This window comes from Dendrobates tinctorius, unplaced genomic scaffold, assembly GCF_039654945.1.
Source record: "Dendrobates tinctorius isolate UK_male_01 unplaced genomic scaffold, ASM3965494v1 ptg000135l, whole genome shotgun sequence".
Taxonomy (NCBI): Eukaryota; Metazoa; Chordata; class Amphibia; order Anura; family Dendrobatidae; genus Dendrobates; species Dendrobates tinctorius.
The window spans coordinates 14,195,737-14,222,925 of NW_027361803.1; the positions used below are offsets into that span (position 1 = coordinate 14,195,737).

At 43.4% G+C, this 27,189-nt stretch overlaps 1 protein-coding gene across 3 annotated transcripts in view; it reads left to right on the plus strand.

Annotated features, from left to right (window-relative positions):
* Positions 1 to 27,189, plus strand: part of NIPBL (NIPBL cohesin loading factor) — a 171,401-nt gene that overhangs the window by 1,452 nt on the left and 142,760 nt on the right. The window lies entirely within an intron of this gene.

Consider the following 27,189-nt stretch of genomic DNA (forward strand, 5'->3'; position numbering starts at 1 on the left):
ATAAGGGTATAATGGTCACCGACTGTAATAAGGGTATAATGGTCACCGACTGTAATAAGAGTAATGGTCACCGACTGTAATAAGAGCATAATGGTCACCGACTGTAATAAGGGCATAATGGTCACCGACTGTGAGAAGGGTATAATGGTCACCGACTGTGAGAAGGGTATAATGGTCACCGACTGTGAGAAGGGTATAATGGTCACCGACTGTGAGAAGGGTATAATGGTCACCGACTGTGAGAAGGGTATAATGGTCACCGACTGTGAGAAGGGTATAATGGTCACCGACTGTGAGAAGGGTATAATGGTCACCGACTGTGAGAAGGGTATAATGGTCACCGACTGTGAGAAGGGTATAATGGTCACCGACTGTGAGAAGGGTATAATGGTCACCGACTGTGAGAAGGGTATAATGGTCACCGACTGTAATAAAGGTATAATGGGCACCGGCTGTAAGAAGGGTGTAATGGGCACCGGCTGTAAGAAGGGTGTAATGGGCACCGGTTGTAAGAAGGGTGTAATGGGCACCGGCTGTAAGAAGGGTTATGATGGGCACCGGCTGTAGGAAGGGTTATGATGGGCACCGGCTGTAGGAAGGGTTATGATGGGCACCGGCTGTAGGAAGGGTTATGATGGTCACCGGCTGTAGGAAGGCTTATGATGGTCACCGACGGTATAAGTGTGTGTGCACACATTGCGGATTTGGCCCTGCGGATCCGCAGCAGTTTTCCATGCGGTGTACAGTACCACGTTATCCTATGGAAAACAAAAATCGCAGTGCACATGTGGAAAATTCCACGCAGCAACGCTGTGGTTTATTTTCTGCAGCATGTCAATTTGTGCGGATTTCGGCGCGTTTTTACACTTGTTCCATTATAGGAATCCGCAGGTGTACAAACGCAGGCATTTTGACCTGCGGATTCTGCAGATTCCGCTCGGAAAAATCCGCACAAGAATCCGCAACGTGTGCACATACCCTTATGGTCACTGACTGTAAGAAGGGTGTTTTGATCACTGACTGTAAGAAGGGTGTAATGGGCACTGACTGTAAGAAGGGTGTAATGGGCACTGACTGTAAGAAGGGTGTAATGGGCACTGACTGTAAGAAGGGTGTAATGGGCACTGACTGTAAGAAGGGTGTATTGGGCACTGACTGTAAGAAGGGTGTATTGGGCACTGACTGTAAGAAGGGTGTATTGGGCACTGACTGTAAGAAGGGTGTATTGGGCACTGACTGTAAGAAGGGTGTATTGGGCACCGACTGTAAGAAGGGTGTATTGGGCACCGACTGTAAGAAGGGTGTATTGGGCACCGACTGTAAGAAGGGTGTAATGGGCACCGACTGTAAGAAGGGTGTAATGGGCACCGACTGTAAGAAGGGTGTAATGGGCACCGACTGTAAGAAGGGTGTAATGGGCACCGACTGTAAGAAGGGTGTAATGGGCACCGACTGTAAGAAGGGTGTAATGGGCACCGACTGTAAGAAGGGTGTAATGGGCACCGACTGTAAGAAGGGTGTAATGGGCACCGACTGTAAGAAGGGTGTAATGGGCACCGACTGTAAGAAGGGTGTAATGGGCACCGACTGTAAGAAGGGTGTAATGGGCACCGACTGTAAGAAGGGTGTAATGGGCACCGACTGCTGAAACCGCATTGTAGTCCTAGTGGAGTTGGAATAGTATAATAGTCACTGAGTGATAAGCTGCAAAATGAATACTATAAGCCCCTGAGCGGCGTGCTGGCCTGTAATAGTATAATAGTAATTACTGCAGAGTCCTACTGTAAAAACCCTATAATAGTCTGACTATAATACTGGTTTTACACGCTGTTATATTAGCATAATAGTCACTGAGCGGAGTTGCTCTGTAATGACACAATAGTCATCGGTAGTGCAGAATAACAGTGGGTGACAGGCTGGACTGAAATAGCAGTACGATGGCCATTAGTGCAGCTTGTTGCTGTAATATAATAGTCACCAGTGCAGAGCTGGACTGTAATAATAGGATATTAGTTACCAGTGTGGACCTGTGCTGTAATAATATAGTGGTCATTGGTTGCAGATCTAGAATGATGGTATAATGCCCCCAGTGTTAGAGCTGGACAGTATCAATATAATAGTTTAATGCAGACGTGTAATATAATAGTGACATGTGATAGCGACAACGAAGCAAGAAAATGCTTTTTGTGTGTTGAAATTTGCACGAACGGTCTCTATTGAGAGTACAGGAAAACTCAGAATATATTTGGTGAATGTGCTTCGCAGAAAAACTTCATTTTACATTGGGTGACACAATTTGAAGTCACTGGGTGTTTGTCATGGTAAAAACTCAGGCTGCTCAAAGTCTTTGGAAGAGACCGTGAACAGAATTTGAGCAATGTACGAGCGTAGTCCAAGTAAGTCTACCAGACTGACTAGTATGGAACTAGAGGTACCACAAACCACAGTATAGTGTCTCTTCCTAAAATATGTGCACTGTAAACTGTACTGATAACCTTCTCAGGAGATGAAACCGAATGGCAAACTGTAACACCGGGACTTCTCCATCGACTTGTTGGGTCGATTGGAAAAGGATAAATCCACCGACAGGCTTCACCTCAGTGGGAAGGTCAAATGACCAACATTATAGTTTGGGCCTCAGAAAAGCTATGTGCCCCTTATCAAGCACATGATGGACTTGCCCAAAGTAAACGTGGTATATGCAGTGAGCGGGCATAAAGTCTGTACACCCACACTTCCAATTTGGATGTTGGATGCTTGAATGTTGCATCAGAAATAACATTTCACCAACGTTGTGTTGACCTCCACAATCGACTGATCTAACACCTTGTTGGGGGCTACATCAAGGACTGTGTATCACCCCACCTCCATAATACTACAAGTGCAAAGCTAGACTATAATAAGACACTAATCCAATGCTATCTATGAAGCAAACATTTTCCATTTATTCTACTGACTTGGACAATTAATTATAAAAGCCAGCAATGTGGAGAAGGACTGTAATGATTAGTATTAGGCTGGGATCACACTACCTTGTATGATGCGAGAAACTTGCACAAGTCTCTCGCATCAACACCCGGCGCTGCGGCTGCATAGAAATACTTGCAGCCGTAGCTCCGGTCCTGAGTGCCAGCGGCACTCTCGCATCAAACACGGTAGTGTGATCCCGGCCTTCCCGTTCTGCTCTGTACTAAGAACTATATTATAATGCCACTAGTGCAGAGCTGGATTGTAAGGCCGGGGTCACACTGGCGAGGAATACGGCCGAGTGAGAGGCGCTAAAAGCACGCATTAGACACGGACCAATGATTATGGGGTCACTCGCACCAGCCGTATATTTCTCATCCGTATTCTACGGTCCGTGCCAATCGCAGCATGCTGCGATTGTCAGCGTACTACGGCCGTAGTACGCCAATGCAAGTCTATGGGTGCGCAAAAAATACAGATTACACACGGACCACACATGTGACTTGCGAGAAATACGCACCAGGTGTCTTTTAGCAAAGCCGGCAATTCAGTGCACGATACAGTAAACTCACACTGACAGGATTAATAAAGAAACGAAAGAATAGATACACATAGAATACATACATATATATGCATTCTATGTGTCTATATCTATTCTTTGGTTTCTGTTAGAAACCCTGTCATAGGGCTCCATTATATGTCCATTTTGCAAGCCTGTGAGAAAATCTCGCCATACGGATGCTTACATGCGCAAAATACGCGACCACACCTTGATTACGGATGACATACGGAGCACTGTTTAGGGGCCATTCATCCATTTTATGCATGTAAAATACTGACCGTATTTTGCGTCGGTTAGTGTGACCCCGGCCTAATAGTGGTATAATGATAAGCCTGTACTGCACTTCATTGTATAGAGCTGGACTGTAGCAGTATTATGTGGCCACTAGTGTAGAGTTGAACGGTAAGGCTGTGTGCACACGTTCGGAATTTCCATGGCACTTCCACAGCTCCCTGCCGCTGGAAATACGCATGCGGAATTGGCATGCGTATTGCCGCTAAACACTAGCGTTTTGCAAGCGTAATTAGCTTGCAGAATCCTAGCATTTTCCAAGCGATCTGTAGCATCGCTTGGAAAACTGATTGACAGGTTGGTCACACTTGTCAACATAGTGCTTGACAAGTGTGACCAACTTTTTACTATTGAGGCTGCCTATGCGGCATCAATAGTAAAAGATAGAATGTTAAAAATAATTAAAAAAAAAACAAAAACGTGATATTCAATTCTCACCTTCCGGGTTGCCACCGCAGCCTTCTTGATACTCGCGATGCTCCCGGCAACTCCTGTTCCCAGCATCACGGGAGACCGCTACGTCATCACAGGTCTTTGTCGCAAGGCATCACTGGGATGGGAAGATGTTGGCAGCGTGGTGAGAGGCGGGAAGGACTCCGGGGGCCGCCAGAAGGTGAGAATATCACAATTTTTTATTTAATTCCTTTTTAAACAGGGATATGTGGTACCCAGGGCCTGGAGGAGTGTCTCCTCTCCTCCAGACCCTGGGTACCATCCGCACGTGATCCGCTTATTTTGCGCATGGTGGGCACAGCCACATGCGGAAAGTATGCAGATCAAGACATTCCTATGTGTGCATAATGGCTGCGATTCTGCACAAAGAATTAGAATGCTGCGTATTTTTCCACGATGCGATTCTGCCGCAGAAAAATACGCAGCATTAGCACAATGCAATTGAATTCAGTGGGTTGCATTGTGTAAGTGTGGCAAAAACGCTTACAAATCCGCAACGTGTGCACACAGCCTAATAGTGGTGTAAAGTGAGACTGTACTAGAGTTCTTGTACAGATCTGTATTGTATAGCCACTAGTGCAGAGCTGAACAGTAATATTATGGTGCCACTAGTGTGCAGCGAGACTGCAATAATGTTGTTACTAGTGTGAAGCCGGAGTCCTAGTTGTGAACAAGTAAAAAAATACCAACATATTAAGAATATATTATTGATGAGAATAATAAGCCATTTTTCTATCGTGCTTGTTATGGTTTGTCAGCACGTGCAGAATAATAGACCATATAATACCGTTCTACCAGTACTTTCTGCATAATACTACAGTCATTAATTTCTTGGACCTGCTAAGTAATAGTTACTTAAGAGCATGCTCACACAGTTTTTGTGGCATTTTTTCTCTCTTTCGTGTGGGGAAAAAAGTAGCGTTTAGAAATATCAACTAGTTTTCTATTGCAAAAGTCCCTCGTGGTGCATTTTTTTTATGCATTTTTTTTTTACTCGTGTCATTTGAGCTGTGGTACATTTAAAAAAAAAAAAAAAAAAAAAAAACACAGCTTGTAGATTTCAATGTTTTTGCTGTGTTTTTATCCAGTCAAATGAATGAATAAAAAGCATGAAAAAACATTTTGTAATAGACGCAACATTTTTTCTGCCAAAATTGTTTTTCATGTGGGAAGAAAAAGTGCTGTGACCATTCCCTAATACTGACTATTTGTACTGAACAGCTGTGGTACCTCTATATTATACTATCCAAAGTAAGGGTAAATTCACACAAGGCGTTCTTTCCAGCATTTATTTTCCTGCGGCAAAACATGATCTCTTGGCAGGAAACAAGCTGCAGAAAAAAAGCAGGTTTTTCTTGCGTTTTCTTGTGCATTTTTTGCTGTGTTTTTTTGGCATTCTAGATTTGTATCTTGTGTATGCTGATAAAGTTGAGTGCAAAAAAAAAAGTCTTTTACAGTACCAGGTTTTGGCACAAAAAACACAGCAAATCCTCATACCTGAGTTTTTCCTGTGGATTTTCAGCTTTTTTTTTTTTTTTTTACTATTCATTCATATCATTGGGTGAAAAACGCTGGAAAAAAACGTGAAAATGACAAGCTCTATTGTGCAAAAAAAAAACATGCAGAGCAAAAATACTGATGGCAAAAAGCAAGCTGTGAGCATGAGATTTCTGAAATTTCATAGACCTAGCTGGTACTGTAAAACGAAGCAGAAAATTTGCATGAAAAAACGCCTAGTGTGAACTTTCCCTAATACTGGTAATAACCTATATAGTAGTAATACTACAGTGCTACTAGTATGGAGCTGGACTGATATATCAGGGTCCATAATGATAACTTTTATGATTATATAGCTTTAGGCTGTGTTCACATGCAGCGGTTTTTTTGTGGCATTTTTGTAGTGTTTTTTTTTAAGTGTGAATGACTTGTCTACAGTACATGTTTAATATTACTCTTATTCACCAAAACGCAGCAAACCCGATTACTGTCTTTTTGCTGTGTATTTGCACTTTCCCACTGCTTTTTATGAGTGAGAAATGCAGCAAAAATGCTGACAGAAATGACACTCAGCAGATTTACGAAACGCTGCAGTTGTCAAATTCAGTCAGGAAAAAGTGTGTTCGTGAGATTTTTCTTATGTTGGTAGTGAAAAACGCAGCTTATTTGCATACAAGTCAGCGTGTGAACATATCATTAATATTACTAATACCCAGGACCTTTAGAGTTCTAAAAGTAATTGCTATAAAATAATACGATTACGGTACTACTATCTAAGTATTGCAGAGTTATGTAATACTAGAGGTGGGTTTGACTGATATCCTGGGGCAATTAATAATAATCTGTATAAATAGTTAATACCTCAACCCTGCAGCGTAATAGCCTATATGATACCACTATGTTACCAGTAGCTTGGATCTGCAGAGCAATAGTAATAACTTTTATAGAGCACAGTGTCATCTTCTCCATTGTCTCTGTGCGCGTATATTATACTGCACTCAGATGACATCCGAGTGCAGTCCGATGTTTCACTTGCACCCATAGTCTTGGGTGAGTGTGATTCGATTATTGGAAAAATACATCACAGATCTGCACTGCCCCATAGTGTAACATTGGGCCGAGTGCTATCCAATGAAACATCAGATAGGACTTGTGAGTGAACCCCAGTAGTAAAGTACGTCAAGTGCAGAGCTGAACTCCGATCTCACTATATCTGTTCAGTAATTTTTAAGAATATAATTTTACAACTATAATGTCCTGCTAATGCAGATTTGAACTTAATGTATCTCAGCCCCCACAGAAAGAAAAATACCTGTTATATTCCTACATACGACTCATAGAGAGCTGATATCGCAGTACCACAATTTGATGCTAAGGTTTTTTGGCCCTGCAAAAATACCGAAAATGCCAATGTTTTAGGTGCAGTTTTTCTCAGTTTAATATCTGTAGCAGAAATATGCTGCATAGTGGGCAGAGTACCATACCCACCCAAGAAAACAAATTTATATACATTCAATATTAAATTGCCACACAAAGAAGGAAAAGTCGTGCAATTATGGAAATCACAGGCCTGTTAATGAGGGGCAGATAATGGAATCAAAATTTTCAGATGTGTTCGATGGAGACTCAACCGGAGACACTGCGGGCCATGGTAGCAGATTAAGGCCACATGGGTTGCTCACAGTAGCGTGAGCAACGTGCAGCCTGGCATTGTCTCATTGAAAAAAAAATGGCTCCTAGGACACTTTGGAGACACGGCAGTACAGTCAAGCAGTGTCTACACGACACTGGGCTAAGGAACCAGACGTCAGGCTACTTGGGTCCATTGACCTGACGCCACAGCTGTCAAAAGCTAACATGGCGTAGAGTTTGTGGGCTGGAAGACAAAAGCGATGAGTCCCGCTTTTGTCTTAGACACACTAATAGCCAGAGATTGGCCTGGACACTACATGGGCAATGCCATGAAGAGGCCTTTATGAGGGAACAATACACTGGTCTTACTCCTGGTATTATGGTAGCGATAGCATAATGTAAGGTGCCAGGCTCCTCTAGTCTTCATTCCATGTGCACTAACAGTTTGGTGGCACATTGGAAATATGGCCGCACCACTGGTTCCACCACTAAATCAAAGTATCCTAGGAGCTGTCTTTCAAACAACATCAGGCCGCCTTTGGGCGTGCTACTGTGAGCAGCCTGTGTGGCCTAAACTCGCTCCCATGGCTGCAGCACTTCCAGACTTGTCTCCATTGAGCACATCTGAGACAGCATTAGGCTAAGTGCACACGTACTTTTTTGCCCTGCGGATTTTTCCGCGCAGAATTGAAGAAATCCGCAGGTCAAATGACCTGCATTTTTCCTGCGGATTTCTTCCTTTTTTCGTGCGGTTTTCCCCTGCAGATTTCCCCCTGCGGATTTGGAGAATGGAGCAGGTGGAAAACCGCACAAAAGAAGTGACATGCTGCATATTTTGTACCACAAGAAAACTGCGCGGAAAAATCTGCAGCGTCTGCACAGCGGGTTTTTTTTCAATTGATTTACATGCTACTGTACATCACAATGCGGATATGCAGCGTTTCTGCGCGGTAAAATCTGCTGCGGAACCGCCGCAAATCTGCATTGTGTGCACATGGCCTTAGTCGGTGCTTAACACAGGAGCTGCCAGCAGAGGATCTTGATGATTTCTCCAAGTGCGGTCAGCGGCAAACCCTTCCTAAGGTGACTATTAATAGCCTCAGTGATAGTGGCCGAGGCTGGAAGTGTCGGGATTACTGCACATGGCTCAGACTGAAGAAATCAAGAGGTTCATTCCACTATGTTTGTTCTTGGTGTCGAAATTTCAATGTCAAGGAAGTGTGTGTATAGTCACTAAAGAGTTGTTTTTTTTTTTTTATTTGCTAAGACATCCCTATAATAAAAATAACCTGTATCAAACTATACAGCAACTAGTGCAGTGCTGGACTCTAAGTCTCTTAGTACAGTAATAATTACCTATAAAAACTGAGTCCCTTATATTAGTGCAGTGTAATCAGTCATGGCCCTGAACAAGAAATAATAGTAATAACCTTAACAATATTATAATGGTTCAGTATAAGTAACGCAGATATGGTCATATCTCAACCAGCAGGATAGTAGTAAGTGATATAATTGTACCACATCTATATGATACACTTCTAATATGATATATGATACACACAATTTCTAGGTATAGTGAAAACATTTTTAATACTGTGTCCCAATGCTGATCAGGACTGCAGAATCTTAAATATAAGGGAAGAGTCATGAAATAACTTTGACGGGGATCGCAACACAATGCTCGGACTGACCCACAGTGCTCCTCCGAGTTATACGTCCGGCTGACTCTTCTCTAATGCTAAAGTACTACTTCTTGACTCTGCATGACCTGCAGGCTAATTAATAGCAATAACTCAAATATTAATCAAAGTCCTGTATTAGTGCAGAGCGTCTCTGATAATTACGCATCTGTATAAATAACCTGTATGATAGCAGTGTTAGGGTATGTGCACACGCTGCGTTTCCGCAGCGTTTTTGGCCGCTGCGGACCCGCAGCAGTTTTAGCTGCGGTGTACAGTACCATTCAAATGAATGGTCAAAAAAAAACGCTGTGTAGACGTTGCGGAAAAATCCGCGTGGATTTGCTGCGGTTTTGAAACCGCAGAAAGAAGTGACATGTCAATTCTTTCTGCGGAATCCGCAGCGGGTTCCTATCTCCACCATTGTGGAGATGGTGAATCCGCAGGACCAAACCGTAGTCAAAACCGCAGATAATCCGCAGGTCTTTTGACCTGCGGTTTATCTGCGGTTTTTGCAAAATCCGTGCGGATTAATCCGCAGCGGATTCCGCAGCGTCTGCACACAGCCTTAGGAGGGCAGAGCTGGACTCCTACCCCCTGCAGCGCAGTAACCTGTAATCTATTTAATAATGCATTGTTACTAGTACTAGAGCCGGACTGATGATCCAGTGTTTCAGAATGTGCAAAGTGTTAGTAGTAGTAGCCCATATAATAGTACAGTATTGTGTAAAGCTGTACTTCCACCTTGCAGAAATATTAATTACATCGCCAGTGTTACTGGTGCGGAGCACGATTCATACCCCAGGACCTGTAACGACTGTTCTGCAGAGTAATACTTTTAGTAAGTTCTACAGTAGAATACAGCAAATGTTATTTTCATGTGTAGTGTTATTACCATCATCGGTATTAACAATTGTGATATTAGTTGTAATTGAGTTTCTGCTGTTATCCTATGTAACTATGACACCATAAATATACTGTGTATATATGGCACAAGTCCCCGGAGGTGAAGTGTTGCTTTTGTAGTTACACATTAGTCCTTATGTTCATGCACGATGCTTGTTTTCCCCTGGTTTTATTATATCAAGGATTTTTAGAGACTATTTGGAACGTTACAGAATTTGGAGTGGGTAAGGCTATACATTCACAGGATGAGTACTTGAGTTTTGGATGTCGCAGATTTTATGCAGCGTTCTGCACCATAATAGCCAAGTTAGGTTTCTTGTATTTTTTTTTTTCTACGCTATTTTTGACACTTTTTTTTTTGTCGCTGATGTTTTAACTTTAAGCTGCATTGTTTTGGATACTTTACTTTGACAAAACTTTATTGATGGTTATGTGCAGATTACTTGCATTCTTAATGCATTTACGAAGTGTAAACAGTAAAAATACGTAAGTGTTTACGTGCATCTATTGCAATTCTATGGGGAAATCTGCACATTGATTTATTAAACAAAAAAAAAAGCGCACCTCTGGTCAGTTTATACAACGTGAAAAACTCATTGTGGGAGCTTGGGTAATGTTTAGCACGCAGAACAATAGTGATGAACTACGTCTGGTGACCTCAACACTCAGTGCACATCATGTAATACCATGCACACTGGGCACAAGGTATTTCCACCCGCCCCTGGATTGTAATGTTTGCGATAACTTGTACACCTCATTTAGTAGATATTGGGTCAGGATTGGACTTGTTGCAGGATATCTGCTTCCTGCAGGTTGGATTGAATAGAAATTGTGTGACAGGCGCAGCTATAAACTGCGACTAATACTGACAATGCTGTTAGGTCTAGTGCAATATCTGAGATGAGGGGATTCAAAGAACAATGAGGTCATGTACCTCTAGTAGTCCTATCGCAGTGTTCTAGATTTGACTGAAAAAATAAGATAAATATACACACACGTATTATAATCTCATCCTAAAAAGGTTATATTGTATGATTTGTTTGGCTTTATTCCAAAATTATCCGATTAGTTTTGATCCTCTGCCGTACTCCATGTTCCCCACTCTGTCTCTACAAACGACAGTCCCCCACCCTTAAAGATGCATTTCCAAGAAACTTGCTTAAATCCGGGTAATTGTAAGTGCAGTAATATACTTTGCAATCAGTCTTCAGTGCCACTATGATCCTCTTCTGGATGCTATTCCTATGTATGGGATCACACTTGGGTTTGCATGTGAGGTGGACGTAGCTTTTGCAATGTAATATGGAGCATCAAAAGGACATATTGTAAAAGCCACTTCCAGATAACATATATCCCGACATGCCTGATCACACTGGGGCCCACAATAGGACTGGAAATCAAGAAAGTGTGTGATTGATGAGTTTATCAGCGCACTTGCACTACGTTCACACAGGTTTAGGCATTAAAATGTTTTGTTGAGGTGCTTCTGTAAGAGGGACTGGAAGTCTGTTTTCTTATGAGGGTCACGTCTAAGGCCTGGATCACACTTCTGTTATTTAAAATCCGTCTAAATCCGTCGTTTTCCGTTAAACGGATCCGTCATTTTTTTTGAGGATCCGTTTTTTTGTCCCATAGACTTCCATTAGCGGCTACCGCGGATCCGTCAAAAAAATGGAACCGTTTTCGGCAAAACGGAAACGGATCAGTTTTTTCACACTTTGACGGATGCAGGCGGATGCCAAAAAAACGGATGTGTGAAACAGGCCTAAACCCTTGTAGGAATACAGACATGACTTCTGGTGCACACATAAGAAACTATACGATTCTGACAATCTGAGTGGTAATGTCACCAGGAAGCAAATTATCATCTGTACTGTACTCCTTATAGCGCACATTACCAAAGGTCCACGTAATACTTCCCGGGAGCCCTTTGATATGTCTAGGAGTCATGTTTGCTCTTTATATATTAATCTGGAGCCATTGTTCACACTGTACGCAAGTGCCGTAAATTGGCTGCAGCCTGCAATAGGATGAAAGGAATAATTACATTTGCCGTCTGGACTAGAATGGCACAAGAGACTTACGAGCATTGCTGTTTCCCTGTGTTACGTCCACCACAGTCAGCTCTCCCCGGGTTATGTCACATGAGATGTAGGTGTGCGGTGATAACCAGGTGTCTGAAAGCCTGCCCATCTGCTGCAATACTGAGGAACCCGTTTATTCTAGATGCCTGACTAAAGCCTAGAATCTGAGGCGCTGGATCCTGCTTTCTACTCGGGCTTTACTATAACAAACATAAAATCCAGCAGAGACTGGTAGACGTGGCCATATAATGTGTACCGGGGATTAGAGATCATTGTGCGCCAAAAACTTACAATGTGTAGGCGTTGCAATCGCACCTGGGCCTTGGTGTCTGTAGAGCCCAAAAAGTCCCTTCTACCTATAAAGCAGCCTGATACTATTGAAGACTTGCAATAATTGGGGGCCTGTTGGACCTTTTACATTGGGGACCATGAGCTCCAAGCTACGTCACTGTCTGTGGCAGGGCTGTGAATTAGGAGTCTATATAAAATTGACCAAATCCAACTCCTACAATATGTAATCCTTGGGTGCAGTAGTACACTGCAGGATGTGCTGTAAAGTTTTTCATAAGAATTTGGGAAAGTTCTTAAAACGTCTGTTCTGTTCCTGATCTCCGCTTTTAGTTGAGGTGTAGCTGTGCTGCACTTTGTCCGTGCTCAGTAGTGTCCAGTGCTGAGGAGTCGGGGGGTCTGAGGTTTTGTCTTACCGACCCCACAGCCCTGGATTGTGGGGCCCCTTTATCGGTCACTAGTAAGCATTAGATGGGATGAAGCATCCTGGATCTGCGAGTTAGAACTGATTGACCTCAGATCAGGTGTTTTCTGGTGATCTCCCTTCTATGCGATGATTTAACCCCTTAATGACATCCAATACGTCTTTTAACTGACCTGAGATATAAGGGAATATCATCCCCATACAGGTGACAATCCAGCAGCTGTCGGTTGTACACTATAGCTGACAACTTGCTGTATCACAAATGATCAGTGTTGGCACCGTCCATATCTGTTTAACCCATTAGTTGCTGCTGTCAAGTGACTACATCAAATAAATGGTTAATAGATTATGGGGGCTTCTGCTTTAATCTAATTGACACACAGAGATCATGATTGTGTGGTCCTGATGTTTGCCATAGCAATTCATGGCCAAATAGCGGCTTTAAGGCCCTTTTACATTTAGCGATGCACCAGCGATCCAACCAGCGATCCGACCCGGTCAGGATCGCTGGTGCATCGCTAAATGATCGCTAGTGAGCTTTCATACAGAAAGATCTCACAGCGATGCAGCAGCGACGCAGCGCACGATACTTACCATTCACACACAGCGATCCTGCGTCCTCCCGCCCGCCTCCAGCGTCGCTCGTCGTCACAGCAGGAAGTCTCAGCAGGAAGCGCCCGACGAGAAATGGAGCCGGACATTCTCGCGCGATCAGCGATGGACAGCGGGGGAGCCGGTCGCTGGTAAGTATCACACATAGCGATATCGCTAGCAATATCGCTATAACGTCACAAAACCAGTGACGTTTTAGCGATATTGCTAGCGATATCGCTTAGTGTAAAACCCCCTTTAGAGTCTCCCGGCTCTAGCGGTCAGTTCAGAAGTAACCGACATTTAGGTGGTAAACAAAGACTTTTCCTCATTCCTGCTATACCATTTTGCATTAATTCCTGAAAATCACCTCAAGGGTTAATAAACTACCTGACAGCAGTTTTCAATGTGTCAGGGGGTGCCGTTTTTAAAATGGTATCATGTTTGGGGTTTCCCAATATATAGCACCTCCCAAAGTCACTTCAAACATTGATAGGTCCCTCAAAAAAATAAATTTTGTAAATTTCCTTGAAAAGATGAAAAATTACTGCTACATTTTTAAACCTCCTAAAAGGCTAACAAAACAAATTAGTGTTTTAAAAATGGTGCTGATGTAAAGCAGACATGGGGGAAATGTTATTTATTAATGTTTTTGTGTGGAATTACTATCTGGATTAAACGGAATCATTCAAAGTTTGAAAATTGCTTACTTTTTTTTTTACATTTTTGTCAAATTTCTGATATTTTTTATAAATACAAAACATATCAACCTAAATTTACTATTATCATAAATTATAATGTGCCACGAAAAAACAATCTGAAAATCAATGGGATTTGTTGAAGCGTTCCAGAGTTATCACCATATAAACTGACAATGGTCAGAATTTAAAAAATTGGCCCCGTCACTAAGAGGTTAAATGTATTTTTCGCTTCTATTCCTGAACCAGGCTGTATGTAGTCTTGGGCATATCTGGGTTTTCTCTGCTGCTTTACTTTGCGGCCTGTTGTGTGAACCACACCTGACCTTCCAGTGTGCGGTACTGGATACAAAGTTACCAGTGTGCATTGTAGGTGTTTGGGATGGATTATAGAGGCTTATGAGGCGCCTCAGAAGTTTGGTTTCAGTGTGTCTTTGTTGTCCCCGTGCTATGATTACTTGTTAACCCTTGCTGCTGAGGCTTGTAACCCGTTTTTTGCTGGGATGACCTTTTGTTCTCCCGCATGGAGAGCTGGGCATAGCGCTCTGGACAATGTGTCTTCGCTTGAAAGCTCCCAGCTCTGCTCCAGAGCAGCAGGTCTCATTGTGTGCACCCAGTGCTGATAAATAAATCATGGCCAGCAGAGGGGACAGGGATTGTGTGGTCCTCACAGGGGCTCTCTCTAGGCTTGCACTTTAGAGGGTCTCTCCGCCCACTGGATTTGTTTTCCCCGGGAATGTCCTCCTTGTCCTGTGAGGACACACGCAGCAGGCTGGTAGCAAGTTTCCCTCTTTCTGTAGGTTGGAAATGCAGCATGACCTCCCCACTCCGCCTCTGTAACCCGGCCTCCCCGTCTGGTTCTCCTCCCTACTCTTCCCTGTAATCTGCTTGTCTTTTGTGCTGCCTGCTCCAGCTTGGGGCTTGCTTAGGGCCTGGGGCCTAAATATGCACCTTTTAACTGCAATCAGGAAGAAAGGCAGCAGCTGCTGCTCAGCCCTCTTAACCCTTCTCCTCCTGAAAGCTTGAGAAGCAATACTGCAAAGTTTTGTGTGTTCTAGTAGTGAAGGGGTTATGGCGCTATTCACACCCATGTCCTTAGATCTGCCTGTCCCCTCCCTGCCTCCCACCCTTCTGTGCATTCCCAGATCAGGTCTTGGCTGAGCTCCAAGTTGACGAAAACAGAATAGAAAAAAGGAAGCCCTGGGAAAGGCAAAGGCTGCCCTCCTCCCCTCCACATAATGCCGCCTCCTCCTCTGGAAACTGGCTGCTGTTTTCATCATCATACAGCGACACAGGGATGTGATGTGTCGTGTGATGGGAGAAGCTTGCTTCCCTATGCCCCCTTATTTGCTCTCACGTGATCCTCTGGCTGGTGACTACAATACCCCCTGCTCCGCTCCTTGATGTCTTTTGTGCTCACTACACGGGTGTGAAGTGTGTTCTGCCTTCTGTCTACTTTATAAGTGGGTTTCAACTTTTAGCCTCTTTATACAATATGTTTGTTTCTATATACAATTGTTTTAGTTTGAGAAAATGTTGGGATATTTAAAACTCTCCAGGTTTATTAATTTGCTGCACTTTAGTTTTCGTGCTGCCTTTTTTGCATCATAGTTGTGTGGATTGAGTAGTCTTTTTTTAGGCATAACTAAAATGTGGAAATTTCTTCACGATTAGTGTACTAAAGTGATGGAACAAACTTAAAAGCGTGCATATTTCATATTTGACTCGACTTATTGTACTAGGGCAGGGGTCCCCAACCTGTAGCTCGGGAGCCACATGTGGCTCGCGACGGTCTGCCAGCTTGGTGCATTAGGTCCAGGTCTAGCTATCAGGTATGAAGAGAACATCTCAAAATGACGAATTTTGTGAGTAATCCTGCACAGAAGAGCAGACCTGGATGCACATTTACTGGTCTTAGGGGTTTAGAGATGTTTTAGGTATGGTACGCTGGAGGATGGTACTACCTGTTAGAGGAGGTGCTCAAAGCTGCATGTGACAGTGTGTTGGGAGTCCTTGATGGGAGACTACTGAATGGGGTGATTGTGGGAACCCCTGGATCTCATTGTGCTGCTTTTGGAGTGATTTCTGTGGAAAAGCTTTGGTTATCATACCTGTAATAGGTGCTTGGTTGACACTACTTTGAAGGAGATGGGAGCTGGATGTGGCTTGCGACCCTCTCTCAGTGCTGAATGTGGCTTGCGACCCTCTCTCAGTGCTGAATGTGGCTCGTGACACTCTGTCTAAGCTGAATGTGGCTCTTGAGGTCAGAAAGATTGGAGACCACTGTACTAGGGAATTATGGCAATACCTGGTAAATCATTGTCGTGATTATCTGGCCTAGAAACTGATTTTAAGATGCCCTTTTAGGGAATTCCGAGTTGAAGGAGTTCACACTTGAGACCTGACTGTGCTCTGTGTGGACCCCCCAAAACGGCTGTTCACAGAAGCATTAACATTACATTAAGTGCTTCTGGGATGGAAAATGTTTGGCAAAAAGGTAGCAAGTATTACTGGACTGCGAAAACTTTGTGTTGCCATCAGTGTACAGGGGTTGGCCCCTTTCATGTGACCTAGCTGCCGTAGGTAAGCTCTTTTGTAAATGCCTTGTTTTTGCAAATCCTTCTGTGAGCTGAGCTGCTCACCTGGTCCCGTCCTCAGAAGTCCTGTGATGTCATGTCAAGCTCTCACCTCCTGGCTTTGGAATCTGAGGTAACTTTGCAGTCAGGGTGGAAGGGTGGGCCTTCAATCTGCTGGGTGGGTGCATGTGTGTGTGTATATATATGCATATATATCTAATGTATAAAGCTCAAGTGTGCGTGTGTGTGTGTGTGTGTATGTATGTGTGTGTGTATGTCCGGGATTGGCATCGGCACAGTCACACGACTGGACCCCGAGAATGTCCTAGGCTATGTTGTGAGTCGAAATTTTAACCCCGTGCGTTCCAATTCACCAAACAATTTTGCTCCTATCTACATAATGGGGAAAAAGTGTGTATCAAGCCCCGCCTCTCATTATGATGTCATAATGGTTGCCATGGCGCTGCTGATGTCATAGGTTGCAAGCCCCGCCGCTTCATTATGATGTCATAATGGTTGACCATGGGATGGAGGATGTGTGATGGGGATATGGGTACTGGACTATGGGATGGAGGATGTGTGATGGGTATATGGGCACTGGACTATGGGATGGAGGATATGTATGACGGGTATATGGGCACGGGACTATGGGATGGAGGATATGTATGATGGGTATATGGGCACGGGACTATGGGATGGAGGATAATTATAATTTGTTATAACTAACCACAGTTAGTTACTATGCCCGGGCTGCGCCGGGCTCTTCAGCATATATATATATATAATACTAGATTATGGCCCGATGCTATCGCATCGAGAGGATGCGATAGCATCACACCTCTTGCCATGTTAACCCTCAACACACACACTCCTCTCACCATCTCCACTCACTTTCACTCCACATACGACCCCTTCTCTCACTCCGTCTCTCATACTCATGCCGTCATCGCCGCTGCTCCACGATCCCCAACATCATCTTCCGCCGGTGCCATCCTGGATCCAGACGTTGTCCACGCCGGCGACATGTTCTTGCGGCGACGCCATCTTGAGTATCGCGGGATTTCGCGGATCTAAAATAGCGTCGCCGCAGGAACATGTCGCCGACGTGGATGCCGTTTGGATCCAAAATGGCGTCGGCGAAATATCGCGAGATTTCGCCGACGCCATTTTGGATCCCGACGTCCTCCACACCGGCGACATGTTCTTGCGGCGACGCCATCTTGACTATCGCGGGATTTCGCCGATCCAAAATGGCGTCGCCGCAAGAACATGTCGCCGGCGTGGAGGACGTCTGCATCCAGGATGGCGCCGGCGGAAGAAGATGTCGGGGATCGTGGATCAGCGGCGATGACGGCGTGAGTATGAGAGACGGAGTGAGAGAAAGGGTCGTATGTGGAGTGAAAGAGTGAGTGGAGATGGTGAAAGGTGAGAGGAGTGTGTGTGTTGAGGGTTAACATGGAAAGAGGTGTGCGGTGACGTCACCGGTTACTACTGGACGGAAGTTGTTACAACCGGAAGTTGCTTAGGGCATTTATTATTATAGATAATATGTGTGTGTATATATATATATATATATATATATATATATATATATATATATATATATTAATTAGACATCAAAACTATGTCCATTCCTTGTGTTCTTTAGCCCAAGTATCTTCTGCTTGTTGCCTGTCCTTAGCAGTGGTTTCCTAGCAGCTATTTTACCATGAAGGCCTGCTGCACAAAATCTCCTCTTAACAGTTGTTGTAGAGATGTGTCTGCTGATAGAACTCTGTGTGGAATTGACCTGGTCTCTAATCTGAGCTGCTGTTAACCTGCGATTTCTGAGGCTGGTGACTCGGATGAACTTATCCTCCGCAGCAGAGGTGACTCTTGGTTTTCCTTTCCTGGGGCGGTCCTCATGTGATCCAGTTTCTTTGTAGCGCTTGATGGTTTTTGCCACTGCACTTGGGGACACTTTCAAAGTTTTCCCAATTTTTCGGACTGACTGACCTTCATTTCTTAACCCCTTCACCCCCAAGGGTGGTTTGCACGTTCATGACCGGGCCAATTTTTACAATTCTGACCACTGTACCTTTATGAGGTCATAACTCTGGAACGCTTCCATGGATCCCGGTGATTCTGACATTGTTTTCTCGTGACATATTGTACTTCATGTTAGTGGTAAAATTTCATTCAAATAACTTGCGTTTATTTGTGAGAAAAACGGAAATTTGGCGAAAATTTTGAAAATTTCGCAATTTTCCAACTTTGAATTTTTATGCCCTTAAATCACAGAGATACGGCACACAAAAAACTTGATAACTAACATTTCCCACATGTTTACTTTACATCAGCACAATTTTGGAGCCAAAATTTTTTTTTTGTTCGGAAGTTATAAGGGTTAAAAGTTGACCAGCGATTTCTCATTTTTACAACACCATTTTATTTTTAGGACCACATCACATTTGAAGCCACTTTGAGGGGTCTATATGATAGAAAATACCCAAAAGTGACACCATTCTAAAAACTGCACCCCTTAAGGTGCTCAAAACCACATTCAAGAAGTTTATTAACCCTTTAGGTGCGTCACAGGAATTTTTTTGAATATTTAAAAAAAAAATGAACATCTACTTTTATTCATAAAAAAAATACTTCAGGTTCAATTTTTTTTATTTTACCAAGGGTAACAGGAGAAATTGGACTGCAAAAGTTATTGTGCAATTTGTCCTGAGTACGCTGATATGTGGGGGGGAACGACTGTTTCGGCGCATGGCAGAGCTCAGAATGGAAGGAGCGCCGTTTGACTTTTTCAATGCAAAATTGGCTGGAATTCAGATTGGACGCCATGTCACGGTTGGAGAGTCCCTGATGTACCTAATCAGTGGAAACCCCCTACAAGTGACCCCATTTTGGAAACTAGACCCCCCAAGGAACTTATCTAGATATGTGGTGAGATCTTTGAACCCACAAGGGCTTTACAGAAGTTTATAACGTACAGCGGTACAATTAAAAAATCATATTTTTTCCACAAAAATGATCATTTCATCCCAATTTTTATTTTCCCAAGGGTAACAGGACCCTAAAAGTTATTGTGCAATTTGTCCTGAGTACGCTGATACCCCACATGTGGGGGTAAACCACTATTTGGGCGCATTGCAGAGCTCGGAAGGGAAGCAGCGCCATTTGACCTTTTTGGCTGGAATTGAGATCGGACATCATGTCGCGATTGGAAAACCCCTGATGTACCAAAACAGTGGAAACCCCCCACAAATGACACCATTTTGGAAACTAGACCCCCTATGGAACTTATCTAGATGTGTGGTGAGAACTTTGAACCCCCATGGGCTTCACAGAAGTTTATAACGCCCGGGCGTGAAAATAAAAAATTCGTATTTTTTCCACAAACATGATCTTTTAGTCACCATTTTTTTATTTTCCCAAGGGTACCAGGAGAAATTGAACCCCAAAAGTTGTTGTCCAATTTGTCCTGAGTACGCTGATACCCCATATGTGGGAGAAAACTACTGTATGGGCACACGTCGGGGCTCGGAAGGGAAGTGGTGACGTTTTGGAATGCAGACTTTGATGGAATGGTCTGCGGGTGTCATGTTGCCTTTGGAGAGCCCCTAATGTACCTAAACAGTGGAAACCCCCCACAAATGACCCCATTTTGAAAACTAGACCCCCTAAGGAACTAGACCCCCCATGTAGATGTGAGGTGAGCACTTTGAACCCCCAAGGGCTTCACAGAAGTTTATAATGCCAGGGCATGAAAATAAAAAAATCGTATTTTTTCCACAAACATGATCAATTAGTCCCCAATTTTTTTATTTTCCCAAGGGCAACAGGAGAAATTGAACCCCAAAAGTTGTTGTCCAATTTGTACTGAGTATGCTGACACCCCATATGTGGGAGAAAACTACTGTATGGACACACGTCGGGGCTCGGAAGGGAAGCAGTGACGTTTTGGAATGCAGACTTTGATGGAATGGTCTGCGGGTGTCATGTGCGTTTGGAGAGCCCCTGATGTACCTAAACTATTGAAACTCCCCACAAGTGACCCCATTTTGGACACTAGACCCCCCACGGAACTTATCTAGATGTGTGGTGAGCACTTTGAACCCCCAAGTGCTTCACAGAAGTTTATAACACTCGGACGTGAAAATAAAAAAATCATATTTTTCCACAAAAATGATATTTTTGCCCCCAATTTTTTATTTTCCTAAGGGTAACAGGAGAAATTGGACCCCAAAAATTGTTTTGCAATTTGTCCTGAGTAGGCTGATACCCTACATGTGGGGGTAAAGAAGGGAAGGAGCACCATTTGACTTTTTCAACTCAGAATTGGCTGGAATTGAGATCAGACGCCATGTTGCATTTGGAGAGCCCCTGATGTGCCCAAACAGTGGAAACCCCCAATTCTAACTCCAACCCGAACCCCAACACACCCCTAACCCAAATCTCAGCCCTAGCCCTAACCCTAGCCCTAACCCTAACCCTAATGGAAAAATGGAAATAAATACATTTTTTTTATTTTATTATTTTTCCCTAACTAAGGGGGTGATAACGGGGGGTTTGATTTACTATTAATGGCGGTTTTTATGTTTGGCAGCTGTCGCACGCTAAAAGACGCTTTTTATTGTAAAAATAGTGTTTGAATCACCACATATTGAAAGCTATAATTTTTCCGTATTTTGACCCACCGAGTCTCGTGAGGTCTTATTTTTTGCGGGACGAGTTGACGTTTTTATTGGTACCATTTTCGGGCACGTGACATTTTTTGACCGCTTTTTATTCCGAATTTTGGGACGCAGAATGAACAAAAACCAGCGTTTCATGAATTTCTTTTGGGGGGGTTGCGTTTACATTGTTCCGCGTGCGGTAAAATTGATAAAGCGGTTTTATTCTTCGGGTCAGTACGGTTACAGCGATACCTCATTTAGGTCTTTTTTTATGTTTTGTCGGTTTTATGCAATGTAAACTATTTTATATAAAAAATACCGGTAATTATTTTTGCATCGCTTTATTCTGCGAGCTATAACTTTTTTATTTTTTCGCTGATGATGCTGTGTGGCGGCTCGTTTTTTTGCCGGACAAGATGACGTTTTCAGCGGTACCATGGATATTTATATGCGTCTTTTTGATCGCGCGTTATTGCACTTTTTGTTTGGCGGTATGATAATAAATCATTATTTTTTGCTTCGTTTTTTTTTTTTATTTTTTAAGGGGTTCGCTAAAGGGGTTAACTAATGGGACAGTTTTATAGGGCGGGTCGTTACGGACGCGGCGATACCTAATGTGTACTTTTATTGTTTTTGTTTTTTTTTTATTTCCAAAAAATGGATTTATTGGTGGAATATTTTTTTTTTTTTCTAATTTATTTGGCGATTTTTTTAAATTTATTTTAACACTTCTTTTTATTTTTTTTTTTTAACTTTATTAAATAGTCCCAGGTGGGACATCACTGTCCTGTGACAGATCGCTGATCTGTCACATCACAGATCACTGTGACAGATCAGCGATCTGTCACAGGCAGTGCAGAAGGCTTCCTCATGCCTGCGCTTTGCAGGCACTGAGGAAGCCAGCTTCCTGCAGGCCCCCAAGGCCCCCGTCGCCATCTTGGATTCGGGGGCCTGCAGGAAAGGAGCCCCCCGCAGCAGCGCTGCACATTGCGCTGCCGTGGGGGGCTCAGGGAAGCACGGAGGGAGCCCCCTCCCTGCCGATGCTTCCCTTTAACCCCCGGTACACCGCGATCATGTTTGATCGCGGTGTGCAAGGGGTTAACGTGTCGGGGGCTGTCTGTGACCGCCCCTGACACATTGTGCCGGGTGTCAGCTGTGTCACCACGTGGGCGCCGCTGATCGCAGTAGACATACTATCCCGTCCATGGGCATAGGGGCCCAGGTCCCATGGACGGGATAGTACGTCGGATGGCAGGAATGGGTTAAAGTAATGATGGCCACTCGTTTTTCTTTACTTAGCTGCTTTTTTCTTGCCATAATACAAATTCTAATAGTCTATTCAGTAGGACTATCAGCTGTGTATCCACCAGACTTCTTCACAACACAACTGATGGTCCCAACCCCATTTATAAGGCAAGAAATCCCACTTATTAAACCTGACAGGGCACACCTGTGAAGTGAAAACAATTTCTGGTGACTACCTCTTGAAGCTCATCAAGAGAATGCCAAGAGTGTGCAAAGCAGTAATCAAAGCAAAAGGTGGCTACTTTGAAGAACCTAGAATATAAGACATATTTTCAGTTGTTTCACACTTTTATGTTAATTATATAATTCCACATGTGTTCATTCATAGTTTTGATGCCTTCAGAGAGAATCTACAATTTTCATAGTCCTGAGTATAAAGAAAACTCTTTGAATGAGGTGTGTCCAAACTTTTGGTCTGTACTGTATATGTGTGTGTGTGTGTGTGTGTGTGTGTGTGTGTGTGTGTGTATATATATATATATATATATATATATGTGTGTCTGTATTTCTACTATATAATTGTCTAATTTTGTCTGTCTGTCTTGGAAATCCCACCTTGCTGATTGGTCGCGGCAGTTAGGCCGCGACCAATCAGCGACAGTTGCTTAGTCGTCGCGGCAACACGGCTGCATTGCTTATTGTACAGGCACATTACAGCCGTTAAAGGGAATCTGTCAGCCCTTTTTTGAGATATCATATAATGATATCATTCAATTGTGTGTCACATAAGGATTCTCTTAGTACTTTTGCTTCCCCCTGACCCCGCACCTTTCATGCATAAATACCTTTTTTTATATTGGTTCAGATGTATGTAAACTGCCGCTGTCTGGTCTGATGGGCGGGGCTTATTCACCTGCTCCCCCCCTCCCTGTCTTGCTCTTTGCAAGAAGCAATGCGTAGAGCAAGACAGGGAGGGGGAGCAGGTGAATAAGCCCCGGACAGCGGCAGTTTACATACATCCTAACCGATATAAAAAAGGTATTTATGCATGAAAGGTGCGGGGTCAGAGGGAAGCAAAAGTACTAAGAGAATCTTTATGTGACAGACAATTGAATGATATCATTATATGATATCTCAAAAAAGGGGTGACAGATTCCCTTTAAAGGCATCACTGCTGCGTCGCTCATTACAAAGGCACAGTCCTGTACATATTCTGGAGTACAATATATTAGGTAACAGGAGAACAGTGACTGCAGCTCTGGGTGTAAGGTAACAGCAGAAAAGTGACTGCAGCTCTGGGTGTAACTGGCAGGGCTGTGGAGTCGGAAACCAAACCTATGACTCCGACTCCTCAATTTCCCTTCCACCGACTCCGACTTCACGACTCCGACTCCAACATATATTGCTTATATTTAAGTGAAAAATTTATTGTAGTACAGTGTGAACATCAGACATTTAGGCTAAGTGCACACGTCCCGGAACTCTCGCGGTAATTACCGCTAGAATTCCGGAATTCCAGTCCGCGGGAAAATCGCATTTTAAATTCCCGCGATTTTCCCGCGGAAAAACTAGCATTTTGCAAGTGTAATTAGCTTGCAAAATGCTAGCGTTCTCCAAGCGATCTGGAGCATCGCTTGGAGAACTGATTGACAGGTTGGTCACACTCGTCAAACATAGTGTTTGACAAGTGTGACCAACTTTTTACTACTGAGGCTGCCTATGCAGCATCAGTAGAAAAAGATAGAATGTAAAAAAAAAATTAAAAATGGTGTTATTCTCACCCTCCGACGTCCCGCGCAGGCGTTCCCAGTAATCCTTTGCGAAAATGCCCGCGATGACGTCAGTTCTCGCGGGATCGCGACGTCTCGCGGTAATTCGCGATGACCGCGAGACTTCGCGATCCCGCGAGAACGGACGCCATCGCGGGCATTTTCGCAAAGGACTACTGGGAACGAGAGCGTGAAGAGAAGCGGGAAGACTGCGCGGGACGCCGGAAGGTAAGAATAACAATATTTTTTATTTTTAAATTCTATTTTTTACAGGGATATGGTACCCAAAGCCCGGAGGACAGTCTCCTCTCCTCCGGACCGTGGGTACCATCCGCAAATGTTCTGCTTAAGCGGAACAATGCATTCCTATGGGTGCGGGATCGCCGCGATTCCGCAAATTAATGAGCATGCTGCGGTTTTTACCGCGAAGCGATTCCGCCGCGGTAAAAACCGCAGCATTAGTACAGCATTGCGGAATCCCATAGGAATGCATGGGATGCTTATTTTTTGGGTTTTCGCGGCAAAATCGTGCGGTTAAAACCGCCGCGGAAACGCGAAAAGAACGCCACGTGTGAACTCAGCCTTAAAGGGAATCTGTCTCCCCTTTTTTGAGATATCATGTAATGATAGCATTCAATTGTGTGTCACATAAGGATTCTCTTAGTACTTTTGCTTCCCCCTGACCCCGCACCTTTCGTGCATAAATACCTTTTTTATTTCGGTTAGGATGTATGTAAACTGCCACGGTCCAGTCCGCTGGGCGGGGCTTATTCGCCTGCTCCCCTCCTCCCTGTCTTGCTCTACGCATTTCTTCTTGTGTAGAGCAAGACAGGGAGGGGGGGAGCAGGTGAATAAGCCCCGCCCATCGGACCGGACCGTGGCAGTTTACATACATCTGAACCGATATAAAAAAAGGTATTTATGCATGAAAGGTGCGGGGTCAGGGGGAAGCAAAAGTACTAAGAGAATCCTTATGTGACACACAATTGAATGATATCATTATGATATCTCAAAAAAGGGGTGACAGATTCCCTTTAATCATTTTTATGATACAATAATCAAGACATTTAGATAGAACATAATATATATTTATTGGAATACAACTTTAGAACACAAAAAACTGTAATAAATTGTAAATATGTAATACACTATGTAATATTGATTATATATATATATATATATATATATATATATATCACTATGTAATAAACTATGTAAGTGGCAAAAAACAGTTTTCAACAAAAACATACTAAATAACATTTGTGCAGTCTATGAATTTGTTCTAAGAAATAGAATTGCCTCCATCAGATCCTCCATCATAGATGACCTAAAATCTGACCTAATAATTTTAAGGCCAGAGAACGACCTCTCTACACTAACTTGGGTTGGAGGCAAAGCCGTAACCACATGGGCAGCATCTCTAACAATTTCCAAGTATAAAGGAATTGCCTCATGTACAGTCAGTTTTGATGAACGGTTGAATTTTTCTTTGAGAGCAGGTGAAACATTTTGCTGAAATATGGTCAATCTGCTTGCTATAGGAGACGGAGTGAAATCTTTTTCCTTGCAGCAACGCTTTGCCTGCTCCATATCATCCAAATACTTGTCAAAGTCAAACTCCTCATCTGATGAGGATGAAGATATGGCAGCAGTAGCACTGTCAGGACCCAAGTACTCTTGCGCCTGGCAGTCCTGTAGGCCACTCTTCCTAACTGCTACCTCAGTCAGAGCTTCTTTTCCTTTAGTAAGCTGTTGATCATCAAGCAATATGCGATGACTTGGGTCCACATAAACAGCTGCCAGAAAAATTTTATTTTCCAATAGCTGTGTCTCTCTCCGTTTCATTGAAGCAGAAATGCCATCTGCGATTAAATCTCCTCTTTGGGACAGTCAAAATAGCAAGTTCTTCCACTCCCTTATGAAAATGCCAGGAGTTAAATCCTCAGCTTGTAATTTTTTAGTCACGGTAAATAGGTGATTAAGCAATTCCTTCAATTCAGCCACCTGTGTCCATTGACCTTCATTTAGGGTTACCTGAGGGTTCGCCATATCTATAAGAAACTGTTTTAGCCAGGATCAAATCGGGGGGGGGGGGGGGGCAGAACTTCATACTGTTCCTCAGAATCTCATACTGCACACCTCAGCTGCTGCAGAACCTCATACTGCACACCCCTACACTTGAAAATAAAGCCTGCACCTTAAGATGTGGTGAATGCAGTCTATTTATTCCAACTATCAATTGATGTTGATGTGTTACTGAAGACTAGCAATGCCTGTCCTGGGCATCCTTTTGGGCAGCTATGAGGTGTACCTGACTGGTGCTAAAAAAAAAAAAAGGAGTGTTAGTCTGTGTGCTACCTGGCTTTCATTCTTTTTGGTACAGATAAGATATGGATAGACAGATATGGATAAATAGAGCAGATTTCTAATCTGCTTTTGATATTGAAAACATTATGTATGAGCTCAAAAACCTTTCAGGTGATGCAGGTTTTTAAAAAGCTGATCTGGTTTTGCAGCTGAAAAACGTATCCTCAAAAAACGCAGCAAAAACGCTGTGTGTGAATGTAGCCTTAGATCAGGAATATAACAGCCATTTATAGGACATTTCATAACTTTCCCAAATTCCTATGAAAAAATATTCAGCACATTCTGCATTGGATTACTGTACCCAATTTATTATATATTTTCGGAGTCGGACCATTTTATGCCGACTCCGACTCCACCAAAATGAGCTCCGACTCCACAGCCCTGGTAACTGGACTACAATACATTAGGTAAAAGCAGAACAGTGACTGCAGCTCTGGGAGTAACTGGAGTACATTACATTAGATAACAGTAGAACAGTGACTGCAGATCTGGG